The 22,567-nt window shown below is 45.3% G+C and overlaps 1 protein-coding gene across 1 annotated transcript in view; it reads right to left on the minus strand.

Annotated features, from left to right (window-relative positions):
- The window catches only part of Caln1 (calneuron 1), a 476,552-nt gene extending 471,480 nt beyond the window's left edge, over nucleotides 1–5,072 (minus strand). The window contains exon 1 of the mRNA XM_057765690.1: nucleotides 4,931–5,072. The gene's annotated coding sequence lies outside the window, so the exon portion shown is untranslated. The remainder of the gene's footprint in view (nucleotides 1–4,930) is intronic.
- Nucleotides 5,073–22,567: the final 17,495 nt, after the last annotated feature.

Here is a 22,567-nt window from a genome sequence, read left to right on the forward strand (position 1 = left end):
AAGAAATTAATAGGTTCCTGTCTACTATACATTGTACCATCCCAACTATTTGGACTCATTTACTTGAAGGTTGGACTTGATTTCTGTTTTCATTGGTCATAAAGCTTGTCCATGTATGTGCAATTACACATGTGTCATAGAAAATTAAAAAGCACAGAGAGGTGAGGCCAAAACTGCCACAACCCAAGAGTCACCCATATTTTAAAGTTTATTTCTGTTCATTGATAACAAGAGGGATCTGCTAAGATGGTTCATCAGTTAAGGGTACTTGCTGAGCAAGTCTGAGGACTGGAGTTCAAATCCCAGCACCCATATAACAAACTAGGTTCCAATTCAGGTATCCCATGCATTGAGTGGGATAAAGACAGGAGGACCACCGGGGCTTGCTGCTATCCTGCCTACCAGAGAAACACCTGCTCCACACTCAGAGAGAGATTTCCTCAAAGGAACAAGTGGACAGTAATAGAGGAAGACACTTGACACCCTCCTCTGATCTACTCACACATGCACATGTGTGCGCATGCGCACACATGCAGTGTTTTCAACTGCCAACAAGAAAATACCCAGTCCTTAATATCTATCTGTCTATGCTAATATGATGACCACCACCATTCTGGTGACTGTGAACCACTGAACCACTACTAAGAGACCCAGCCAGAGGCCCAGAGGAGACAGAGGCCATGCTGTGTTGTGCTCAACACCTAGACAGGTTGCCATGGAGGCTGAGACTAGACCCTCACTTGCCTTCTCAAGTGTTACACTGACTCTCTTGGGTAACCATGAAAACTAACAGCAATTCACTCTGAGTAAGGCACCAAAACCCAACTCAGCAAACCTTTACTGGATGAGTTTATTGAACTCATTTGCAGAGTATACGCGACAGATAACTTACAGGGACAGATGTGACAAAACAGCTGTACCACTGCAAATTCCCACTTCAGCATGAATGGTGACCTCATGGATGCTGCAACACAGAGTCCTCATCCAGTTAATGTTCTGCTTCCTATCTAGTCTAGCATCTCCCAGGATCCTTTGCAGCTTCTGGAGGGCAGGACCGAGTATGACTAGGATCCCAAGTGAGGGTTCCATGACTCTCCTCTACCTACTAGGAAGTGTCAAAAGCTCCATTTCCATTACCATAGACCTGGCTATCACTGTCTTGTGCTGCTCTGGTTGCCATGACTACTGGGTCAAGTTAATCTCTACTCCAAGATGACAGTATGTTATACCTGGAGGGAAAAGACCATTCTATAACACCAGGCTTGGAAAATCAGCCTCTTCTCAGGAGGGAAAGACCACTCATGACAATCTTGGTTATTTTCATCATCTCTCTAACAAAACACCTAGCAGAAGCAACTTAAGGAAGGAAAGAGATAATCGGTTCATCATTGAGCGGAGGGCATGGCATTACAGTTGGGTCCATGACAATGGGAGCTTCTGGCTTGCTCACAGTTTGGTGGGTTTTGAAGCAGAGCTGGGATATGAGTTTCAAGCTCCATCCCTAGGAGTCTACATCTCAGCTAGAAAATACATCCCAAACATTCACAACTTCCCGAAACAGCACTGCCATATGAGGAGCGAGCGTTCAAATGGTTTACACTCAAATTGTAAATCAGCCAAGTGCCACTTATCCCAGGGACTCAAAGAACTCCAAGAAGCTAGCTCAGCAGAGAGTGAGAAATATCTGCATAATGTGGAGGCGAGGGGACCAAGTCGGAAAAATAAAAATTGGAAGGCATTGAAATTGCTGAATTTGAACTGGAAGGAATCGGGTCTATTGACCACACTACCCAGACATTGATGAAAGCCACCAATCCCCACTTAGCTTATGCGAGGGTAGCAAATATTTAAGAGAATGTGGAGGGAAACTAGGAACGTGATGCTATGGTTTTTATACACAAAATGTCCTCCCAAAATTCATGTGTTGAAGGCTTGGTCCCCATCCTAGTTAGCTTTAGTTGCCAACTTGGTACAGCCTAGAGTCTTCAAAGAGGAAATGATTGAGGGATCAGATTGGCCTGTGGGTTTGCCCGAGGAGAGTTGTCTTGATTGTTAATTGATGTAGGAGGAGGGTCCAGCCCACTGCAGGTGGTACCATCCTTAGGTAAGTGGTCCAGAACCGTATAACCAAGGTAGTTGAACATGAACCTGTGAGGCTCCACAGTTCTTGCCTTCAGATTCCCGCCTTGATTTCCTTCAGTGATGGGCTGTGCCCTGAAAGTGTAAGATGAAAGATCCCCCCAAGCAGCTTTGGCTTATTTATCACAGCAACCGAATGACACTACCACAGTCCCCAAAGCAACGGTGGCGCTCTTAGAAGTGATTAGAGCATGAGGATTCTCATCTTTTTAGAGGAAGTAGGTCATTAGAGGGCATACATTTGAAACGTCTACTTTTCTTACCCGCTGTTTCCAGGACACCGTGAGGTGAGCAGTTTTATTTCCCTGTATGACCCCAACCCTGATGTCTCTGCCTCACCACAGCCAAAAAGCAATCCATCACAAAATGAACCCTCCAAAACCATGAGCCAAAACCTTCCATCCTTTACATTGTTTCTCTTAGGGGACCAGCCAGCAAGATGAGTCGGAGGATTAAAGTGCCTGAAACACAAACCTGAAGGCCCAAGTTCAGTCCCCAGAAATCACATTTAAAAAAAATCTGGGTGTGATAGTGTGCACTTGTAATCCCAGAGCCCATGAAGCAGAGACAAGTGGCTCCCTGGGGCTCACTGACCAGCCAGCTTAGCTCCAAGCCAATGAGAGACACTGTCTCATAGAATGAGGTAGATGGCATCTGACAAATGACACAATGACACCCAAGGTTGACCTCTTGCCCCCACATACGCATGAACATATACATACCATGTACCTGGGTGAACCTCTCCCCACTCACCTTCTCCCCGCCCTGCCAATTGCTGCATCTGGGAGAAATGAACAGTGGGAGCTAAGGCCAGAGCAATAGAGGAGGGTTTTGTAATCCTACAGCCAAAGTCAAGCAAGAGACAGAGACTCGCCTGGCATAATAACGTCCAGAAATTATGCCAGCAGGAAGCCATGAATCTTCTTTGTGGATCATCGCGAGCTGTGGGTAGGAGATGAACACTTGCGCTGCGAGGTGTCTGATTTGTTGCTTAATACAGTTGGAGATGAGCTCAGTAAACAGAGAGAAACAGAAACTTCCACCCAGAGTGGAGGGCCCCCTTTACTTCTCTGACTGGTAGGCTCCAAGATTTCCTGGTTCCGAACAGCAGTAAAATGGATGAAGACACTAATAGTGATGAGGGATGGAAGAGCACAGACAAAAAATTAACTCCAACCTGAGAAAGAAGGAAACCAGATGGAATGGAAGAAGAATGGGGAAACGGGAGCTGGAGAGATGGGTCACTTGGTACAGCACTTGCCTTGCAAACACAAAGATCCAAGTTCAATTCCCAAAAGCCATGAAAAAAAAAAGCCAGGCATGCTGGTGTGTGCTGGTAATCCCAGCATGGAGGAGGTGGAAACAGGAGAAACCCTGAAGCTCATGGACCCTAGGGAGGGAGTTCCAGGTCAGTGAGAGACTGTGTCTCAAAACGCAAGGTGGGGCTGGAGAGAAGGCTCATCTGGTAAAGGCTCCAGTTAATGACCCAAGTTCCTTCCCCAGAACCCACATGGTGGAAGAAGAGAACTGATTGCTTCAAGCAGTCTTCTGGCCTCCAAGAGTGTGGTGGGAGATGCAAGCCCACACCACACACTCACAACACACGCAAAATAAAGAAATGAGAGGGGTGCACATGAGATTGTCCTCTGGCCTCCACGCAAGCGCATGCGCGCGCACACACACATACACCTGAACACATACATAGACACAGAAGAAACGAAGAAAACGGGGTCCGATTGGGAGACCTGCTGGATGTGGTGTTACCAGTTTGAAATCAAAGCAGCCATGTGGATCTGCACGTGACCCCTCTGAAGATCAGTCCTGAGGCAATCAAACTTCTGTTCACCCCAGACCAAAGGAATAATTCCATCCAAGTTTATCTTGATGAAGTAGTGAACTTATTAGGATTACTTACAGGAGGGCAAGGGGTTGACCCACAAACACCTGTTTCGTTAGCATGGGTGAGGAAGTCTCCAAACTGCATAGATAGGGTCCCCATGTCGGTTAATCTTCTACCATCGTAGAACCAAGCATGCCCCCCAAGAGTGCATGCCCTGCAGCCTGTGTGGGGTTTGGCTGGACTCTGGGGTGAGGGTCTGATGACTCTTCCCAACACTTCCATGCTGCTTAGTTTCCAGCCTTTTGAGAAGAGGAACCTCAGCTGAGGAAATGCCCCCATCGGGTTGGCCTGTGGGCAAGCCTCTGGTGCATATGTTTGAGTGATGGTTGGTTTAGAAAGGCTCAGCTCCCTGTGGGCGGTGTCATCCCTGGGCAGGTGGTCATGGGGTGTATAAGAAGGCAAAGTGAGCAAGCTATGGGAAACAAGGGGTGGTATTTTGCCCTATGTTACAATCAGGCACCCCAAACACTACTAGGATCATTTATATAAGGGTGAGTGAATCCCTGGTGGAGGACCTCCCCCAACCAAGGGATTCTAAAATCTAGAGATATAGGTGTAGATTTGGAGGGTTTGCTGCAGGTTCAAATATTTACAATATAAGAAACAAACAAACAAAAAATCACCTATGGAGTACAGTGTGCTTTGAGGGCAGAGAGAATGGGTTTCTTGCCGGCTGGGAAGGCTTTCTGGAGGAGGTGGTGCTAATCTTTGAGTCCTGAAGATGAAGAAGTTAACAAAGAGCACACCCCTGGTCAACCTCCCACCTCCACTACCTGGGAACAACTTCAAGTAACCCTGGAATCCAAAGAAAGGTCACGATTGCGGAGGCGCACGCTGTCATTGGAGACACACTGTCACCCCCGAGTCCCCACAGCTCTCAAGTCCTCTCACCTGTGTTCCTGGCGTATTCTTTGGAGCTGCTTCCAGAGGGACTCTAATCTGACTGCTGGGGCTGTGAAGGTGGATTAGCCACGCAGCCACAGCTAGGAGATCTTCCATATGGAGGTGGCCCAGTCCTCGGAGCCCACTGAAAGTGTGCGGGACCCTGGCTACGGTGCCCTCTCCAACTGCGGGGCCAGGGAAGTGTGCCCGAGCTCCCTGGAGCCAGGCCAAGCCCAGCCGACCTACCAGGCAGATGGAGGTGGAGCCCAGGAATCCTGGCAAAATCTCCACTGTCACATTAACTCCCAACAAGCCACAGAAGCAACTGGCTGAGGGCAGCCGTGAGCCCAAGGCCAGGACCCGCCCTACACTGCGGGCCTCATTGTGGTTCACTTGGGTTCTTATAGTCTGGTCCTGGTTAAACTGAATGTGTTAAACATCAATCAGAGCTGGATGCTCGGCCCAGTTCCCAACCCACAAACAAGACACCTTAGGTAGACTGGAGTCCTCAGCTGAGAACTTTAGGGCTTGACTTAATTTTTCTTAAACTCTTAAAAATTGTAATTAAAATCCACACTGCAAAACAGTTATTTCCCTTTAGATTTCATTGTTATTTATTCATTTGACTTTTTTGGATTTTATTTGGTTTTAGTTTTGGTTTTGTTTATTTGTTTTTTTTGTTGTTGTTGTTGTTTTTGGGGTTTTTTTTTGTTTGTTTTTTTGAGACAGGGTTTCTCTGGGTAGCTATGGTTGTCCTGGAACTTGCCCTGAAGACCAGGCTGACCTTGAATTCACAGAGATCTGCCTGCCTCTGCCTCCTAAACGCTGGGATTAAAAGCATGTGCTGCCACAACCCAGCTTGCTTTATTTTTCTTTAATGGTACTGGGGGTTGGACCCATGACTCTAGTTCTACCACTGAGCTACAGACCCAGGCCCTCACTGGGGGATTCTAGGAAGCACCTTGAACTCTTCCCAGGTCCCCAGGACCCATTGTCTGGATCTGAAAGATAAAGCCACAAATCTTGCTTCCATTTTCAACCAGAATGTGGGCTCCTGCACCCCAAACTCTCTAGCTTTCCACTACAACCAAGCCTGCTCTGTGTATCCTGGATGTTAGCCAGCTTGTAGACAGCTCTTCCCTCTACAGATTTATACATAGAAGTATCTGGTGAGGAGACTGTTTGTGTACCTGGCCTCACTTATATTCCTTGCTGCAGAGAAGGCCTCCCGCCTGTTCCCATCTGCCAAGTCAGAGCTCACACTGGCCTCCAGCAAATCCCATATGCCTATGCTAAGGGAGTCAGTGCCCTGTGCCTATGGCCAGTGTTGACTATTTACCACCAGCGAGAGCCATCTAAAGTCCCAGAGAACTCATGTGATATGAAATATCCTTCTCAGGCTCAGGTGATAGTTCCCAGCAGGGGGCACTTCTGTGGAGGTTGCAGGGACCTTTAGGAGGCGGAGTCTTGCTAGAGGAAATGGGTCACTGGAGGTGGACCTTGAGACTGGCTCCACTTTCTGTTCATGCTGTACCTCCTGACTGTGAATGTAGTATGGCAAACTGTCTCATGGTCCTGGCCTGCCTTCTCTACTGCAGTGGATTGTACCTCCTTCAAACTGTGAGCCACAGTAAGCCATTCCTTCCCTAGCGTTTCTTCTTACTGGAAATCTGGATGAAGCAACAAGTAACTAGTACACATTCCGAAGGTTAACAGCATGGTTTTTGTATGAGTTTAGAATGAGCATACAACAAAGATTTATGTTTAACTTTAAAGTTGCATTTATTTATTGTGTGTGTATAAGTGAATATACATGATCCCATGCATGACACAGCATGCATATGAAGAATCATAGGACAATTTGTGTAAGTGGGCTCTCTCCTTCTACCATGTGGACCCTGGAATCAAGCTCAGGTCAGGTCAGGCTTAATGGAAAGCATCTCTACCCACTGAGTCATCTCACCAGCCTATATTTAAGTTATTAGTGAAAGGAACAAAAAGCTGCACGTAACTGATTTCAACAGTTACAACTGTCAAACACCTGCCTTTAATCTCCACACTCAGAAAGTAGAGGCAGGTAGATCTTTGTGTGTTCAAGGCCAAACTGATCTACATAAATAAGTTCCAGACCCCACAGGTAGACTCATATCTCAAAACATTTTTTTTAATTTATAAATACCAAGCATGGTGGCACATGTCTGTAACCTCAGTTCTTAGGAGATTGAGGCAGTGGAATGTTGACAAACCTAAGGATATCAAGGCCTAGATGATAATGGTCTGTCCTGTCCCTTTAAGGGACAGACCCCACCCACTCTCCCCCACTTCTTCCCACTGAGGGCTGAGGCTAGCTGATCTTTGGCTTCCAGCCTGAGCTTCCCTTCCTTTCCATCTCTCTCTCAAAGAGGTAGCTGCTGCCTTGGCTCCTCTCCTCCCCTTCCCCCCACCCATTTCTTTCCTTGTCCCCCTTCTCTCTCCCCTTCCCTTTCATAACCTACTAAATAAATATTCAACCTCACTCTGCATGATGTGTGCCTATTCATCTGTCTCTCACCCTCTGTGGCTGCGGCTCCTCATGGGACTGGCGACCCCACCAAGGTCTCTCACCCACCATTCGGTTCCCTGCGTGGGACTCACTGCCCCTCATGGCCCACAGGCCACTGGGGGAATGGTGGTGTCGTTTTACTTTTACCATTATGTATATATTAAGACTATTTCTCAAAAAAATTATAACTAAAGCTGTTTCAGGATATTTGATCACACTGTGAATAGCAAGAGTGCATCAATTAAATAAAATTAATCCTAGGTCAGGAGGCAGAGCAAGCAACCAGTGACTGGAATTAACCATCAAGTGTGAGGGGAAGTCTGGGAGGTCAAAAAAGGAGAAGCACAGGAAGTAGAAGGGAGGAACATCCGGTTGGAGGAGTTTTGTTTCTAGACACAGTAGAAGAGGGTCTCTTTCTGACAGGGAGACTGAAGAAGAAGGTCATTTGAATAATTTCTCTGCCTCATGAGCTATGTTGTGGGGGAGATGCGGGCTGTGTCCCTGCCGCCCCAGCTCCTGGTCCCTGGCTAGCTTATGCCCCAAAATAACAACACACAAACTGTATTCTTTTAAATACTGCTTGGCCCATTAGCTCTAGCCCATACTGGCTAATTCTCACATCCCGATCAACCCATCTCTAATAATTTGTGTAGCACCAGTCTTACCGGGAAAGATTCAGCATGTCTGACCTGGCAGCTTGCTTCATCTGAGCTCACTTCCTCTTCCTCCCAGCATTCTATTCTGTTTACTCCACCCACCTAAAGGCTGGCCAATCAAATGGGCCAAGGAAGTTTCTTTATTAGCCAATGACCTTCCTCCATCAGAGCTAGCAGGTTTTTATCCCAGCATCTTGTTCCTGAGTCTTTATTGGTAAAATAAAAAGATACAGACTTAGTTATAATGACATTTGTCTACCTACAGGGAGGCAGCAGAAGCAGCCAAGGATCTCTAGGCTGTGGACATAGCAGCGAGGCAGGTGGTGGTGGAGACACAGTCAGCAGCTGAGGCAGTGATAGGATCGGGTGTAGCCACTGAATAGCAAAGATAAAAACAACATAAAGTTGATTTTAAAAAAAAAAAACATTTCAGGGGCTGGAGAGATGGCTCAGTGGTTCAGAGAACTTGTTGCTCTCCCATAGGACTCAAGTTTGGTTCCCTGTGTCCTTATCAAGCAATTCACAATCTCCCATAACTCCATCTGCAGGGGATCCAACACCCTTCACAGGCACCTGAACACATGTGCCTGTACACATACACATATATAAAAATAAAATCTCTTAGAAAGTATTTTGGATGGGTATAGTGGTGCATACCTATAGTCCCAGCACAAAGGATGAGTTGAAGGCAAGCCTGAACTACATAGGATGGCCCAGTCTTTAAAATAAATAAATAAATAGATAATAAAAAAGCAAGCCAGGCAGTAGGGGCACATGCCTTTAATTCCAGCACTCGGGAGGCAGAAGCACGTGAATCTCTGAGTTTGAGGCCAGCCTGGTCTACAGAGTGAATTCCAGGACAGGCTTCAAAGTTACAGGGAGACTCTTTCTCAAAAAAACACCAAAACAAACAAGCAAACAAACAAATAAAAAAAAACCCTTAGCTACAGAGATTGCTCAAGTCAGTAAAACACATGCTGTATATACTAAGGACCTGAGTTTAATCCCCAGAATTTATTTAAAAACAGGGCATTCTGTTGCTCGTCAACACTGGAAAGGAAGAAAAAGGAGGGACCTTGGAGCTCCCTGGTCAGCCAGCCTAGCTGAATCAATGAGCTCCAGGTTCAGAGCGAGACCCTGTCTCAAAAAGAAAGCAATTGAGGAGAACACCTGGCATCAACCCTTTGCTCCCCACACACATGTGCAAACAAAGCATATCACACACATACCCAAACAGCATTTGAAGAATGTAGTTCCAAGTTTTTGAAAAAAAAAAAAAAAGAATAAAGCTGTTAGGTTAAATACTGAGCAATTTAGTGACCTTATCAGACATTCTAAGGTGGTAACAACTGGAGTTATCGTTTCTACCAACCAAAAGTTAATCCTATCTCCACCAAGGAAAAATTAAAATTAGCATGTGAAACTCACAGTGTCTGAATTTTTCATCAGTGACAAGTAACGAGTCTAAGACAGGTACATTCCTTTATTAATATCCTTAGCAGGGGGCAGGGCTTCTTAAACAGCATCCATCCCATGGGATGCTGGAGAATGCCCTTCCTTTGCCACATTCTTGTAGCTGGGATTTTACTTCCCTTAACTCCATGAATTGGTTGAGAAGCCAAGAAGTATAGAAAATGCCTCCAAGACATGGATCTGCAGTGTTTAACATCCTGAAGCCATACCTCACCCCTCCCTGTAGGGATAGTGCCCACCTGTGGGGCGGGAGTTTAAAAGCTACATAAGGGGTTGGTTGTGGAGACCATCTGGAGGGTGATGGCCGACCATACAGGAAGCCCTGAGTTCAGTCCCCTCCACTACTAACAAACACGCATTGTGGCATCTCAGCATCTCAGACTGAGGCAGGAAGAGCAGAATTACAAAGTTGCCATAAATGAGACCTCCTGAAACTGAGAAGCCTCCTAAGACTGAGACAAAACAGCAGCCTACAGAATGGGAAAAGATCTTCACCAACCCCACATCTTACAGAGAACTGATCTCTAAAATACACAAAGAACTCAAGAAACTAGACATCAAAAGAACAAATAATCCAATAAAAAAAATGGGGTACAGACCTAAACAGAGAACTCTCAACAGAAGAATCTCAAATGACCAAAAGACATTTAAGGAAATACTCAACATCCTTAGCCATCAGAAAAATGCAAATCAAAACAATTCTGAGATTCCATCTTACACCCGCCAGAATGGCTAAGACCAAAAACACCAATGATAACTTATTCTGGAGAGGATGTGGAGTAAGAGGAACACTCCCCCATTGCTGGTGGGAGTACAAACTTGTACAGCCGCTTTGGAAATCAGTACGGCAATTTCTCAGAAAATTAGGAATCAATCTATCTGAAGACCCAGCAATACTACTCTTGGGCATATACCCAAAGGATGCTCAATCATACCACAAGGACATTTGATTATGGTATTTTCTTAACTGGGTTTTAGAAGTTCTTTATAGAGGGTGGACAGATGACCCATTAGATAAGGACAGTTGCTGCTTCTGCAAAGGGCCCAAGTTCAGTTCTTAGGACCCAGTGGTTCACAACCACCTGTAACTTCAGCTCCAAGGGATCTGATGCCTCCTTCTGGACTCCATGGGTCCCTGCATAGACACATGTAAAAATTCACACATGTACTTGTAACCTCCAAAACTCTTTAAAATTCCTTTATATTCTAAACGAGAAGGCTTTGTTGCTGTTATTTGTTTTGTGACAGTCTTACGTAGCCCAGCTTGGCTTTTAAGTTTGCTGTGTAGCCAAGAATGACCTTGCGTTCCTGATTCTCCTACCCCCACCTCCAGAGTGCTGGGGTGTTGGGTGTGTGCCACTGTACCTGGCAGGATATAAAAGTTCTATAGCATATGCTTTGTGACTATTTTCTCCGACAAATGACATTCCCATACCTTGGCTTTTCCTTCTCTCCGGTATTTTGTAGAGAGATGAATTTTCATCTGGGTGGATTCTGATTTATTTGTTTACCCTCTATGTTCCTCTACCCTAGAGTGCTTTCCTTTCACAGTGCTCTGCACCAGTTTTGATAGATTCCTTGAGCAAATGCACTTTATGGCACAAGCCCCCTTGTCCAAAGTATCCAAGACCCACTGTAACTCAGATAAGCCTCCCATGGGAAGACATCAAGGATGCTGTAACAGAGCAATTATGTGTAGGTGATTGACAGCTTCTAGAAACTCTGGGGTGACTTCGTAAGACAAATCGCAGTCCATGGGCCAGGTACAGTGGTGGGAGGCACATCTTTGTTGAGGCCTCTTGTAGTTTTTAGAGACAGTGAATACCACATCCCCCTTCAGCCTGAATCTGCTAGCATTCCGGGATCAAGCCTGTCCAACCTCCCAGCTCTCAGATGGTATCCGTCTACAGGATCCCACAGCAGCTTCCCAGGCTGCCTTTCTCATTTCTGTTTGTTTCAGTTACTTTGTTTATTACTGTGACAAAGTAACTGAGCAGAACAATTTAAGGGAGGTTTCTTGAGGCCCAGAGACCCAGAGCACAGTCCACCCCTGTGGGGAAGGCACAGTGGCAGGAATGTCAAGACTCTGGTCACATTGTATCCACAGTCAAGAAGCAGAAAGATGGATGCTCTTGTCCAGCCCGCTTTCTCCTTTTCATTCAATCTTATGCTGCCCACATTTATGGTGGATTTTGCCATCTGAATTGCCATAATTAAAAAAGAAAAAACTTCAGAAATTTGTCTCCAGGGTGAATCTACATTCTGCCAAGCTGACAATGAACAGGAACCAAACTATTTATTCATTCCACATAAGAGTATTAAACCCCTGCCATATGCCAGGAGCTGTCTAAGGTGCTGGAGGCAGAGGGTTAGCAAGAAAGAAAGTGGCTTCTAGCAATTGTTATGTTCTACAGGGGCAAGAGAACAAACTAGAAGTGTATGCATAACTATGAGGTTATAGTTGGGAGCTAGAGGAAGGGCTCAGCAGGTAGAAGTGCTTACAGCACAAGCCCAAAGACCCGAGTTCAAGTCCCGGAGATCACAGTGAAAGGAGAGAACCAACTCTACAAAGTCATCTTCTGACCATCACCATGGCAGACGCCTGTCTGCTCACACACATGTTCACACACATGCAGCTACAAATGCACAAACATGAACACATGCATGCTGAGAGAGAGAGAGAGAGCAAGAAAGAACAGTTAGATTAATGCAATAGGGGAAAGCTGATGGTCGGGTGTGGCAGCACACACTTGTAATCAGGGTAGCTGACTTTCTTGGACCGCCAGCCCCCAAATCATGATACAGAGATTTATTATTAATAATGAATGCTTGGCCTTAGCTTAGCTTGTTGCTAGCTAGCTTTTTTAAAACTTAAATTAGCCCACTCCTATTCATCTATGTGCTCTCCCGAGGCTCGCTTACCTCATCTGCATACCTCCCATTCTGCTTTCCTGTCTCCTCCATGTCTGATTGACTGGTCCATGACTGGCTAACCTCTGGCAGGCTGGCTGACTGGCTCCCCTTTTCCCTCTGCCTGCCAACCCTCTCTATCCTTCTTCTGCCTAGCTATTGGCCCCTCAGCTTTTTATTAGAACAATCAGGTGCCTTAGGCAGGCAAAGTAAAAGAGCAACACATCCCTACATAGTTAAACACATGCAGCATAAGCAAATGCAACACACCTTTACATAGTTAAACAGGTGTTCTATTCCACAATATCACAGCACTTGAAGGATGGCGGTCAGAGGACTGGAAGTGCAAATCCACCCTGGCTACAGGAGAACCTGTCTCAAAAAACTAAAAGAACAAAAGCATGGGAGGACATGGCCTGAGAGTGTGTGTAAAAGGGCTCTGAGGGCTAAGCTGAGAGTGGTGGGGTTATCACGGGGACAAGGAACATGTCAGGCTGAAGCCACCGGATCGTAGAACAAGGGTGGTAAACTGCTGTCGCTGGAGGTCACAGTTTTCTCCTTCTCGTTGTATTTTCCCAAATCTCCTTCCCTACTCTCTTTTTGTTTTGAGACAGAGTCTCATGCTGCCCCAATTGGCCTTGACCTCACATCTGGCTGAAGATGACCTTGAACTCCCGACCCTGCCCCTCCAAAGAGAGAGTGACAGGGACACCACATCTGCCTTTTTATCCCTTTCAATGTTTCTTATGGAAGATAAAGTTTTTTGTTTTGATGGCTGTCAATGAAATAGAATAAAACCCCCAGAAACACACACCACATTTATATAGACAATTACATTTCAGGGAAGAAAAAAGAAATCAATGGATGAACGTGAGGCTGGGCTTTTCAATAAATAACACATTATCTTAATTGCCGTAGCTTTATAGTAAGTCTGGGAAGAGATAATTTTCCAACTTCAGTTTTTTCATTTCCAATATGGATGTCTTTTATTTCTTTTTATTATCTTATTACATGGACCAGAACTTCTGGTAAAATATTGAACAAGAGGGCTGGAGAGAAGGCTCTGCCTTCAGAAACCTGCAGCATGATCTCACGGCATGCCTATCTGTCTCAGTCTCTCACCCACCATGCATCTCTCTGCCTAGGCTCCCTGCCTGGGACTGGCTGCCTTCATGGCCTGCCGTGGTCTCTGGACATGCTGCAGCCACTCAGGGAATGACACCATTTTACTTAAACTATTACATTGGTGCTCGTGACTTGAACAGGCTCTTTCCACATTCCCTCTGGGGAAATGTGGAACCCTGGGCTCTGGAACCAGGTTTCTTTACAATAGCTCTGCATTGTATCTGCCTCACCAGTGACCTCTACACACACCAGCAGCTTCGGTGGTGAGTTTTCCCCTTCCAGCTCCCAACCACAGCCTTCATGGCTACGGTTGAGCCCTTCACTGACATTCATCTCTGGTTACTGTCCATAGCTAAAAACATGACCAGATGACCAGGGTCAGTCCTCCTGCACTAGCACTGCACACGCTGTGCTGAGCATTTGATTTGGGGGCCCAGGGTCCCTCGGATGTTTCTGTCTGAGGGCTCCCTGCCTGGGACTCGTTGCCTTCATGGCCTGCCATGGTCTCAGGACCTGCTGCCTGCTGCAACCAGTCAGGGAACCTCGCTGTTTTACTTAAACCATTACAGCCACGTGTTGTTTGAACTCTTAGAAGCTGACTCTGGAAATGGGACTGCACACACATCCTGCCATTCCAGACCCAAGCATGTTTGTCTCAAAGTGTCCTCCAAGGTCTGGGACTAGGCTGGCCTCTCAAATTTCATGACAGGGAAGAGAACAGCAACAGCCCCCACACACCCCAAAAGTAAACACCGTGTCCCTGAGAACAACTGGAGTAGAGCCATTTCCAAAGGAGGTCACTAGTGTTCACCCCACAACATCTAAAAGTGCCTTCAGTGGAAGAGAGAGAAGTTGGATGCCCAGCCATGGGGAGCCCCACACAGATACACACACACATTTCAGGGTGAATACATGCGTGCACACAAATAAATAATTTACAATTGAAAAAGCGAGTGTGGCCTTGCACACCTGTAATCCCAGCACTCAGGAAACGGCATTAGGAAGATCAGAAGTTCAAGGTCATTCTCAGCTACATAAAAAATTCAAGCCCTAAACTGGGTAGTGGTGGCACATGACTTTAATCCCAGCACTCAGGAGGCAGAGGCAGGTGGATCTCTGTGAGTTCAAGGCCAGCCTGGTCTACAAGAGTTAGTTCCAGGACAGGCTCAGAAAAGAAAGGAGGGAAGGAAGGAAGGAAGGAAAAAAGGGAAGAAAGAAAAGGAAAAGAAAAGAAAAGAAAGTTCAAGCCCAGCCCGGGCTATATAACCCCCACCCACACATACACATACATTTAACAAGGAATAAAGCATCCCCCTTCTTTACCATCATAGCATTTCCTAATTAAAGATATACTTGCTCAGTGCCTGTAATCAAGGGTGCTATGGAATAATCCCTTTATACACTGTGAAGATTTGTCTCTGTGATTGGTTTAATAAAGAATCTGACTGGCCAATAGCTGAATAGGATAAGGTTAGGTAGGAGAGCCAAACAGAGAATGCTGGGAAGAAAAGGGTTGGGGTCAGGAGCAGCCAGCAGAGAGAAGCAAGTTGAGCATGTCGTACTGATAAAAGATAATTCTATGAGAGAAAAATAAAAATCAAAATGTCCAGGAACTCTGGGATAGAATCAGGAGCCAAACCTAAGAATGATAGACTATATGAAGGAGCTAACATACAGCTAGAAGATAAGGGACCTATCCAATGGAGCTTTAGCAGAAAACCCCAAATCTGGAAAAAGAAATAGACATTCATTTAGAATCTCAAATGAGCATGAGAGTGGGTGAAGGGTAAGGATAAGATCAAAGTATAGTCTATGTCAAGAAAGCTAGTTTTTAATAAAAGATAAAAATGAAATAAAATAAAAAGACAGACAAGCCTCAAAAAAAAAAGATACCAAGATATATGGCAAAGCATAGATAAAAAATATGGGTTAATTAAAACCTAATAGCTAGTACCAAGCCTGAGCTATTGGCGGAGCATTTATAATTAATATTAAGCCTTTCTGCATTTGTTTGGGAGCTGCTGGTGAGACAGAAACGTGTGCCTACACAAGGGTCTCCTGACACCATCGCAGCTGTAAATACACTCAGAAGTAAGAGAGCAGAGTGCAGAGCTTCCTATTTTTTCTTCATGTCTTCTTTATGAGATTTTCCCCAGAGCTTAAGTCTGATCCCTTTGAGGCATGAGGGATTAGTCTGGGACAGTCAAATCTCTGAGAAGAGTCGACCTTGCTCAAATCCACTGAGCCCCTTTGTGCTGACTCACCTGCTGCAGGTGCAGGACTGACTGCTGCTTCCTGGCTGTCGGGCCCCAGAGATGTCTCCTAAAAAACACCCTTTTCTGATGTCTCTAAAACTGGAGGGCACAGGGCAATGATGCATTTGGTAAAGTGCTCGCCTTGCAAGTGTGAGTATCTGAGTTCAATTCCCCAAACCCACAAGAATATCCAGAGCATGAGATGGTAGGGTGGCTCAGCAGGTGAGGGTGCTTCCTGCTAAGTCTGATGACCTGACATTGTGGAAGGAGAAAACAGACCTCTACAAGCATGCTGTGGCATGCATCCGCATACATACACACATTCACACACATACATGCATATACACACATACATACGCTCATGCACACACACATACATGCATGCACACACATGTGTGTGTACGTTAACTAACTAAATGTGATTTTTAAAAAGCAGAAAACAGTGACACGTATGATTTCAGTGCTGACAAGATAGAGACAGGCAGTACCTGGAGCTCATGGGCAAACAGCCTATTTAGTGAGTTCCAGGTCCCGCTGAGAGGAACTCTGAAAAATAATAATAATTAAATAATAATTAAAAGGTGGACAGCACCTGAAGCTGATCTCTGACCTCTACATGCATATACACATATACCTATAACACATGCGACTGCACACACACAAACACACACACATACATACATACATACATACATACATACATACATACATACATACTATGTGTATGTGCGCTCACAAAAAGGCAAGAAGAAAGGTTATGAGGGAAGGAAATGTTCAATACATGCTCCAGAACCAACCTTCACATGCACGAGAATGCAAAAGAAAGCATTATCATGTTTTGGGGTGCTGGATCCACTGTAACCCCATTCCATAGCCCTATAACATGGTCATAGCTGGCTACATGCAAATTCCTTCATGATGGAATCTGAACCCAGAGCCTTGTTTAGCGGTCTTCCCTTCAGGGGCTGCTGGCTGTTTCTGATCCTAATCTCCTTGAGGACCAGTGAGTCCACACACAAGACGATCTAGCTCTCTGCTTACCAATGGACACCGCCCCGATAAGGTTTCCTCTCTTAAGGAAGGATAGAAGAGGGCCACAGACCCAGAGCTGGAGTTACAGGAAGTTATGACAAAAAGCGACGTGAGAGAGGACGGGTTTATTGTGGTTCACAGTCTGTCTACAACATGGCGGCAGGAACAGGAAGCAGCTGGCCATGCTGCTGCATGCAGTCAAGGACAAAGGATAAATGCTGGTCCTCAGCTCACTTTTTTTATTCAGAGCGGGACTCCAGCCCATGGGATGATGCTGCCCATGTTTAGAATGGGTCTTCCTATCTCAATAAAGCCAGTCTAGAAACTTCCTCACAGACATGCCCAGAGATGCATTTCCACAGTGATTCTAAACACAATCAAGTTGACCTGTGGTGGTCTGAATGGGAATGGCCCCCATAGGCTCATTTGAGTGTTTGGCCCATAGGGAGTGGCACTATTAGGAGGTGTGGCCACATTGGAGTAGAGGGCACCTTGCATGAGGAAGTGTGCCACTGCGGAGGCAGGCTTTGAGGTCTCCTGCGCTCAAGCTACACTCAGTGTGGCAGTCTCCTGTTGCCTGCAGATCAAGACACGGCATTCTCAGCTCCTTCTTCAAAACCACATCTGCCTGCACGGCAGCATGTCCCGCCGTGATTAATGGATCATATTGTAAGGCAACCCCAGCTGAATGTTTTTCATTTATAATTGTTGCCATGGTCATGGTGTCTGTTCACAGCAATAGAAACCCTAAGATAGTGACAATGCAGACTGGTTTTCTAATATTTGTGTTAGTTTTGTTAGTTTTTAGTTTCTAATATCTTCTTTCTTTCTAGGCAAAGAAGTTGCATACAGAGCTGTAAGGAATTTTGACTTGTGGAGTATGATAGTGGATGCCTGTAACCTCAGCACTCTGAGGGCCGAACCAGGAGGATCATGAGTTCAAGCTACATCGCAAAATCCCATCTCAAACAACCAAATTAATAACAAATAATAATAATAACAAAAGAAAGAGAGACAAAGGCAGAAGACTGAACAGAGGCCATGCCTTCTCCTGGGAAAATAAAGATCTCCCATACTGATGGAGTAAAATGGAATCTTTCAGAAATGGTTTTGTCTGTGTGTGAATCCGGAATAGACCACACCAGGAAACCCTGAGGATGTGGGATTCTGACGGGTGGAAGACCTTCAGGAAACATTGGTACAGTGTGGTCTCTACTAGGAAAGGATGGAACAGGGAGTTCCTGGTCTTCTAGACCTGAGTTCAATCCCAGCATCCATACTGAGTGATTCAGAACCACCTGTTACTCCAGCTACCAGGGGACCCAGTGCCTCTGGCGGGCACTGAAGTAACTCTCTCTCTCTCTCTCTCTCTCTCTCTCTCTCTCTCTCTCTCTCTCACACACACACACACACACAATGCACGCACACATGCACACAATTTTTAAAAAATAAAAAAATAAATACTTTCAAAGAAAGAATAAAACATTAACGCAGTCAGCCATGAGAGTGTATATCTGTAATCTGTAATCAAAGGCTAAGGCAGGAGTTTGATGTCAGCCTGGGCTACACAAAAATAGCAAAGCAACACAAAGACACAAGAAACAAGGAAGGAAAACAAATAATTAGCTGGGAGAACAACCATAAAGTGCGACCAAATATTAACCAAAACTGGTCCTGTAGAGCAACACCTCGAGTTGGGGAGATCTGACTTTACCTTTTCTCTGTTGCGCTTCCCTGAACACATCGTCCGACTTCTCTGAACCTGGAATCCCCTCTGCACTAAGAAATGATGATGTCTAACTCACAGCATTATTCTAAAGGCAATGCCAGAGCCTCCCCCCACCTCCAAGAGCTATCTCATTTAAACAGAATGGTAAGATGGCTCAGTTGGCAAGCTATTGGCTACAGGAGCACAAGGTGCTGAGTTCAATCCTAGCACCCATGTGAAACACTGGGCATGGTCTTCAGGATCTGTAAGCCCAGTGCTGGAGAAACAGAGGCAGTGTGAAACCCTGGGCTCAGGGGCCAGCCAGCCTAGACTACTTGGTGAGTTTCAGGTCAGTAAGAGACTCGGCCTCAAAGCAAAAATGAAGGCAGACATCCCATGAGGAGGTTGACCTCTGCCCTCTAAATGTACGTGTGCACACACATGTGCACACAAATGAACAGACCCACCCACCACACACCCTCCCCCACACCAAAAGAACAGGTGTCTTAGAGAACCCAAAGGAATCCTGGAAGCTATGCTGTAACCAAACTGCCAAAGCCGGGAGGGAGCTTTCTAAGAATTGGGCCCGTGAATTCTGAACTGGGTCCATTAGCGTTTCCAATTATTTTAGTAAACATTAGAATTGCTTTTTAATCACTAACTACTGCTTCTTATGTCAGTACTCGAGACCTTAAGATTTATTTGAGTTCCACACTCATAAATAATTTAAATTTATTTTTATACTGTGCAATTAGAAGAAGTCGTATAGCCTTAGGATAGAAAGGTCAGGATGTTGTATCCTCTGGGGTGGGTGAGATGGCTCAGCAGTTAAAAGTGCTTGCCACTCTCAAAGAAGACCCTAGTTCCATTCCCAATGCCCACATTGGGCAACTCACAAGCACCTGCACACCAATTCAGGGGGGTCTGAGGCCTTCTTCTGGCCTCCAAGGGCATTATACACGATGTACACAAATCCACATACATATCTAAAATGAAATAAAAATCTTTAAAAGTATTATATGTAAACTTATGCAATCACTACATAAATCAGTATGGATGTTTCTTTAAAAAAACAACTAAAATTAGAACATTATATATATATATATATATATATATATATATATATATATATATATATATATATATGTCCCAGCTATACCACTTCTGGGAACATACTGGAAGGACTCAGTGTCAGCAGACCACAGAGACATCTGCACATCATGTCCACTGCTGCCATATTCAGGATAGCCAGAGATGGTAGCAGCCTAGACGCCATCAGTAGACAGAAGGTCATTATGGTGGATGCGTGTACACAGTGGAGTGTGTTCAGCCAGGGAGAACTGCAACCACATTTGCAAGGAAGTAGATGGAACCGGAAATGACTGTCAAGTGAAGTAAGTCAGGCTCGGAGACAGGAACAGCATGAGTTCTCTGGGCTGTAGAACCCAGATTTTAAAATGCATGTGGTTTTTTTGGTTTGCTTTTGGTTTGGGTTTTTTGTGTGTGTGGGGGGGGGTCCTCTGTGGCATTGGAGCCTGTCCTGGAACTAGCTCTAGTAGACCAGGCTGGCTTCGAACTCACAGACATCTGCCTGCCTCTGCCTCCCGAGTGCTGGGATTAAAGGTGTGGGCCACTATGCCCGGCTTTGTCTGTGTGTGTTTTAAGGGAATGTTGCATTCTCTTTGGCATACTGTTTATGAGGCTATTTTTTCAGTTCCATACAATGTGATTGAACTGGTGGATTTAGAATCTTTGGAAAATCTTAGGACTAAAACCTGGACAGAGGATCGGGAAGATGGCCCCATGGGTGAAGGCACTTGACCACCCGAACTTGATCCCCAAGACCCACATGACGGAAGGAGAGAACAGATTCCCACGAGCTGTCCTATGATCTCCACATGTACATCATGGCATGCTCATGCACACACAAACATATGAAATAAATAAACATTTTAATTAATGATATATAGAGTATGATTTATTAAATAACCAGACATTTTGATCGATTTGTTTATTTCTTCTTTTGTAAGTACTGGGGTAGAACCCAGGAGCTTGTATATGCTGGGCAAGTGCTCTCTCACTGGCCCACACCTCCAGACAACGATGTCTCTGTTAGACAACGGCACACTTCCCAACCCTTCTATGCACATACATAGAAACGTGCACGCTATATCCACACAGATGCACAGAAAATCAGATAGATTAGCATACTCTACAGACAACTATACACATATTTTTTAGATTCAAGATCAAGGTAAGGTGACGATCCAAATCCCTCCCCCCAGGGCTCAGGGGACCCTGTGGAAGACTGTGAGAGCCAGAGAGGATGGAGGACACCAAGGAAACGCGACCTTCAAAACACAGCAGGACCAATGCACCTACGAACGCACAGAGACTGTGGCCTCATGCACAGGGCCTGCATAGCTCTGATGCAAATGGGTCCCAGCATTGAGAGGGGAAGTGAACACAAGCCCCATCCCCCTAACCCAGCAGCTATCTCTGATCGATAACCACTCAGAAAGGAAAACATTGGTTTTCTCTAACTTCATCTCACTGAGGATAAGAATCACTCTTCATTGCAGGCCCCATGCCCAGCGTAGATGCCAACACAAAATGAACTCGAGGGCATCCTTGGAGGTTCTTTGTCTCAGAATGCTTTGTTGGGGTCTTTTCCCATGCATATTATGCTTCAGGTTGTGTGTTTTTAATGTGATTCTAGGTGTGTGAACATATGTATCTCTGTCTCTATGTGTTCCTTGTGCTTTTTCTCTGATTCTTTTTCTTCTGTTTGCTTGTTTTGTCCTAGTCCAGTTAGTTTGTTTTTGTTTGTAGCTCATTTTATTTAATTTTATTATTATTATTAGGGGTGTGGATTTGGATAGAAGGGGAGGTGGAGAGAATCTGGGTAGAGTTAGGGAAGGGAAAACCATAATCAGTGTATAGTGTATGGAACAATATAATTTCAATAGGAAAATAAAATAGAAGGGCAGGGCAGTGAGATGGTTCAATAGGTAAAAGCACTTGTCATGAACTCCTAGCAACCTGAGCTCCATCCCTGGAATTCACATAAAAAGCGGTAAAAATCCAGATACAGTCGTGGGCTTCTGGGAACCTGGCTCTCTACGATGAGTGGAAGGCAGAGATGGGAGACTCTCGGGGAAGCTTGAAGTTGCTCCATGGCAGAAGCGAGCAAGACTCTTCCTCAACATGGAAAGAGAGAAGCAACTCCAGGGGTTGTCTCTGACCTCCACACATGCACCTGAACACAAACACTCACTTCATATTCACACACACACACACACACGAACACAACAATAATACATCTTTTAATCTTAAAGTCAATACCCCCACTGCACCGGCTTCTAGCTGCGTGTTCAGGTGTTTCTTTTCATACTGCACAAGGTCATAGTTTTTCTTGAGAATGGGTTCCATGTAGCTCAGGATGGCCTCACATTCCTTATGTAGCCAAGGATGGCCCTGAACTCCTGATCCCCCTGCCTCTATCTCCCAAGTGCTCGGATTACTAGCAAACACCATTATGCCTGATTTATGTGGTACATGCTTCACGCATACTCGGTGAGCACTCCGCCAGCTGAGACCCACACCCAGCCCCACACTCTGTTTCCTGATATCTCTGATATCAGTTACTGACCTCTTAGGCTATCACTCTATTTCCTTCATCTTAATTTTATCATTTTTGACCGAAGCAATATTTATTAAGTTCCCGTGTCAATATTATTCACGGATGATTGGTGTTACAGGAATACCCCTCATTTCCGTCACCTTGGGGTCATAACTGACTCATTATATCATTTGCCTGTTTTCTATACTTATCCACAGTTGTATGTAATTATATAACCTGCAGGGGGACTGTTCTAAATGTCAAGTCGAGGTCAGAGACTGGAAAGCAGGGATGTCTCAATTTGCTCACTTTTACCCAAACTT

This window comes from Chionomys nivalis, chromosome 3 (assembly GCF_950005125.1).
Source record: "Chionomys nivalis chromosome 3, mChiNiv1.1, whole genome shotgun sequence".
Taxonomy (NCBI): Eukaryota; Metazoa; Chordata; class Mammalia; order Rodentia; family Cricetidae; genus Chionomys; species Chionomys nivalis.